Source organism: Hyla sarda, chromosome 3, assembly GCF_029499605.1.
Source record: "Hyla sarda isolate aHylSar1 chromosome 3, aHylSar1.hap1, whole genome shotgun sequence".
Taxonomy (NCBI): Eukaryota; Metazoa; Chordata; class Amphibia; order Anura; family Hylidae; genus Hyla; species Hyla sarda.
Window position 1 is genome coordinate 77,827,435 of NC_079191.1, and position 5,302 is coordinate 77,832,736.

Genomic DNA, 5,302 nt, shown 5'->3' on the forward strand with positions numbered 1-5,302 from the left:
TATGAATAATAATAATAATAATAATTAATTTACAACACTTGAAACAATCTCTGTTGGTTAAAAGGGTCTCCTGAAGCTGATTCCAGTATCCCAGTGTATGGACCCTAACCGAGCAAGCACCTGTCAGCAGATGTCTAATTCCCTTGCAGCACTACCACAGGACGCAATATTGACTTAGATGTGTGGTGACCCCAAAGTTGTGGTGTGACCATGGGGTGTGAAGGGTGTGGGTGGATGGGGCAGATGGTATAGCGAACGGGGCAAGGTGTTATTAATCCCTAATGTTTTTCCGGTAACCACACGAACGGTAGCCCCGTTATCCCAAGGTTAGGCAGATCAATAATAGTCAAAGACCAGGTAAGGGTTAACGGTAGCTTTACTGACGTTAGACAGCTGTTAAAGTCTTTACTGCTAGGCCAGAATCCCAGAGAGTCGACCAGTAACGCGGACAGGGCCTTGCAGCTTGCTGGGACTTGCAGTACTTTTGGGTCAGACTTCAATACAGCCACTCTGACTATAATTGACTTGACTAGTGACTAGACTTTGGTAGAAACAGCAGACATAGATGAGTTGACTTACTGACAATGTGGCTGGTGTGCAGGCTTTATTGCCTCCAGGTGTACTAGACACAGGATCTGTGATGTCTGTGCTTTGCTGTTCATCAGGATCTAAGAGAGAGATTGTAATTGCTCCCCCTCTTATAAAGGGGGGCTGAGCAAGAAGCCCATAGGTCAAGCTGCAGGTCAGGTGGTCAACTGGTGCTCTCTGGGTAACATAACACATCATGTGAACATAACAGGTGATACCTCCAAAGGTCCTCAAAGGTCCTTTATACTTTATATACCTATACATAACATTATGCACTATATTTTCAACACTATAAATAACATTAGACTTACTACTATGGGGGGGGGGGATGCTGCAGGAGTGCCCCTAGGACAATGAGGGAATCTGACAGGGCCTGACTCAACCTGACAGTACTGTACAGGAGTATATCCTGTACTGGGACACCACAGATGAATGGGCACTCCATGTAATGCATGACAATGCTGGGACTCCTTGAGGGAGGAATGTTATTTCAAGTTCTGAGTTCCCCAACCAGGGCGCCTCCAGCTGTTGCAAAACTACAACTCCCAGGGTGCAGGGAAAGCCTTTGGCTGTCTGGGCATGCTGGGAGTTGTAGTTTTGCAACAGCTGAAGGCACCCTGGTTGGGAAACACTGTTCTAGTTACTCTCTAATCTTTATGGGCTTTAACATTGTACAATTATGAATTTTAAATCTTCCATTATACCTATTGGTGCTTAGTAGATAGAAATAGTGAAGCATTAAAAAACAAAAATTTTGTTGATCGCGGGTCAAGACAAAACACTTCTGGCTGTGATCTTGGTTTGAGTACAGGATATGGTCTCCATAGACAATGGACGGTCTCCTGCGGTGGGATGGAAAAAGCAGCATGCTGGGAATAAAAGTGCTTAAAAAGGTACTCCAGTGGAAAACAACTTTTTTCATATGAATGGGCTCTAGAAAGTCAAACAGATTTGTAAATTACTTCTATTAAAAAATCTCAATACTGGAAGGGTTGAGAATTTTAAATAGAAGTTATGTATATATTTTTTTTACTTTCTGTAGCCAGTTGACAAGTAGGGCATATTACTCCAGATAAGTAAGATGCTGTAAGTAAGGCTTATTTCACGCTAGCAAATTACTCCGTTTAGCAAGTTCCATTGCTAGTTTCGTCCTAAAATCAGCTGTCACTGGCAGCTAAAATCGCTTCTCGGCCTTTTGGCTAAGATCAAGTGTAGTATCTGTTCTTATCAGTTTTCATGCCGGTGGTACACTACGCCGGTATGGGGCTGGTGGGGATGGGTGCTGCATGGAGGATGCAGGTGTAACAGGGCTTTCCGGGGCTGGTTCTGAGGAATCAGCTCGACGGCTGCCCTGATGTGACCTGTTCCCTCCGGGTCTCGCCATGAGGCTGAGAGGGTCTAGAGCCGAGATACTTTTGTGCCTCGGGGAGTGGTGACCCCGAGGTGCCGAAACTCACTGGGAGGAAGGACTCACTGAGTTGAAGCACGGGCACCATAATCTCTTCACCTTGTGGCACTCACCTCTTGATTCCCGGCCTTCTGGCTAGGATCAGAGAAATTTTTATAGATCCGGACGGATGTCCGGGCAGTATATCTGCACACATTCACTTATTTATTTATTTTTGTCTCACTGTGTCACTTTTTGCGTGTTGTGTGTTCACAGGATTTGTCAGGATGCGGTAGCCCTTCTGGGTGTCCCTCCTGGCGGTCTAGGGGAGGTGTGTGTGGCCATTAGGTTCCGCACCTCCCTGCAAACACCCCGGGTACTCCTGCTTTGGCAGGGTACCTACCGTTATCGGCTCTGCGGGCAGATACCTTGGCTAACGCCAAGGGGGATGCCGGGAGCATTTGTGGTCCCCTAGCAGCTTCGGCAAAAAGCGACATCGAACCTGGAACCTCGCAGGTACCTTTTGGTCCGGAGGCGAAGGGTAAGGTTTGTTGGGGGGCCTCTCTCCTATCGGAGAAGGGCTTGCGATAGACCGCATTCTTTGTGCACGTTTTTTTAGTGTAACACGTTTGCGCTTTTTCTTGCACTTTGGGTGATTCGAGAGCACGTTCCTCGGCTTTAAAAAAAAAAAAAAAAAAGCTATCACTGGCAGTAACCAAATCCTAGGACGGGATAGGAGGACGGGATAGATGGACGGGATAGGAGGACGGGAAAGGAGGATGGGAAACGAGGACGGGAAAGTAGGTCGATATAGGAGGACGGGAAAGGAGGTTGAGATAGGAGGACGGGAAAGGAGGACGGGATAGGAGGTTGAGATATGAGGACGTGAAAGGAGGACGGGATAGGAGGCCGGGATGGGAGGATGGGATAGGAGGACAGGATAGGAGGTTGGGATAGGAGGTCGGGATATGATGATGGGATAGGAGGTGGGGATATGACTACAATATATGAAGACAGGATATGAAGTCAAAAGCTTCCTCCTTTGTTTATTTTCCTCCCCAACAAGGATTAGGAAGGAAAAACCGGGCAACGCCGGGTACTCAGCTAGTATATATATATATATAAAACTCACTGTGTGTATGTATGAGTGAGTATGTATGTGTGTATATTTCAGCATCACGTCCAAACGGCTAAAGATATTAACATGAAACTTGGCACACATATTTCTTATAACATAGGATAGGTGATTTAACCCTTACTCACCCCCATTTGCCAGGGGCGGGGTTTATGTTTAAAGTCCCATACAAGGCAATGGAAAATATATGTTACTGCATAACTTCCAAATATATATAGATATTTCGATAATACTTGGTCACATGTTACTTATATGTCCACTTAAAATATAGGATAGTTAATTTAACCCTTAACTACCCTTATTTGTGAGGGTCAGGGTTTTTGTTTAAAGTCCCATGCAAATCAATGGGAAATGTATGTTCCCACATAACTTGTGTACGGCTGGTGATATTTCAATACCTGGTACAAATATTACGGGTCGGGATAGGAGGTCAACATTGGAGGTTGGGATAGGAGTTGGAGATAGGAGGTTGGGATAGGAGGTCGGGATAGGAGGTTGAGATTGGAGGACAGGATATGAGGATGGGATAGGAGGTCAAGATAGGAGGACGGGATAGGAGGTTGAGATAGGAGGTCGAGATAGGAGGTCAGGATAAGAGGTTGTGATAGGAGGTCGAGATAGAAGGTCGAGATAGGAGGTCGAGATACGAGGACGAGATAGGAGGACGGGATAGGAGGTCGGGATAGGAGGTCGGGATAGGAGGTTGAGAAAGGAGCTCGAGATAGGAGGACGGGATAGGAGGTCAGGATAGGAGGTTGAGATAAGAGGTCGAGATAGGAGGTTGAGGTAGAAGGACAGGATATGAGGATGGGATAGGAAGTCGAGATAGGAGGTCGGGATAGGAGGACGGGATAGGAGGTAGGGATAGATGGACTGGCTAGGAGGACAGGATAGGAGGTCGGGATAGGAGGAGGGATAGGAGTTTGGGGTAGGAGGTCAAGATAGGAGGTCGAGATAGGAGGTCGAGAGAGGAGGTCGAGATAGGAGGATGAGATAGGAGGACAGGATAGGAGGAGGGATAGGAGGACGGGATAGGATGTCGTGATAGGAGGTCGAGATAGGAGGAAGAGATAGGAGGACGGGATAGGAGGACGGGATAGGAGGACGGGATAGGAGGTCAGGATAGGAGGTCGGGATAGGAGGTCAGGATAGGAGGTCGAGATAGGATGGGATAGGAGGTCGAGATAGGAGGTCAAGATAGGAGGACGAGATATGAGGACGGGATAGGAGGTCGGAATAGGAGGACAGGATAGGAGGTCGGGATATGAGGACGGGATATGAGGACGAGATGTGAGGATGGGATATGAGGTTGAGATATGATGACGGGATAGGAGGTCAAGATAGGAGGTCAGGATATGAGGATGGGATATGAGGTCGGGATATCACAACAATATATGAGGACGGTATATGAAGTCAAAAGCTTCCTCCTTTGTTTATTTTCCTCCCCAACAAGGATTAGGAAGGAAAAACCGGGCAACGCCGGGTATTCAGCTAGTGTGTATATATATATATATATATATATATATATATATATATATATACATACATAATATTATTATTGCTATTATATATTCTTTTAACCCCCAAAATATGTTTTTCGTCTTTATTATTTTTTTAGATGTTTGTCTCATTGCATAATATAGTTGCTCTATTGTTTATAGACAGAAAACGATATAACATTTTAGCGCAGAGTTAATAGATATTTGAACAATGCCAAGTTGTCCAAGTTTTCTCAGTATCAAATCTGGGCTGTATTAGCTTTTATGTCATAATCGATAATAACTATTTAGTTTATTTTACCCTAAGGGACAAAAGTAAGTTCCATTTTTGCCCAATCTTTTGGAACACTGACATTAGCTAAGACCATATAAGCTGCAGATCTTTGTACTGTACATTTCTCTATCCCCTGAAAAACTATCTCTGTCCGTACATTTGGAGTAATCTTAGTAGCCCTGCAGTTCTTCGCTGTTAATAGTCATCTCCAAATTGGAAGTAATGTGTCTCAACGTGGCTTGATGGAGTCCAAAAGCCTAAAGACATGATGTTGTAAACTACTGCAGACTGATATATACTAAGTACATTTTTGCTATTTCTTTAGGGACATTTTTTAATTATGTTTTGTTTTGTTTCTTGTTTTAGCAGCATACTGACCACTAGGGATGAGCGAATCAAATCTGACGAATCTGAATTCA

The 5,302-nt window shown here is 44.9% G+C and overlaps 1 non-coding gene across 1 annotated transcript; it reads left to right on the forward strand.

The window, feature by feature from the left end:
• Window positions 1-1,767: 1,767 nt before the first annotated feature.
• On the forward strand, window positions 1,768-1,954 carry LOC130363239 (U2 spliceosomal RNA). Its single transcript, XR_008891766.1, has one exon. It is a non-coding gene; the product is annotated as a U2 spliceosomal RNA (small nuclear RNA).
• The last annotated feature ends 3,348 nt before the right edge of the window (window positions 1,955-5,302 follow it).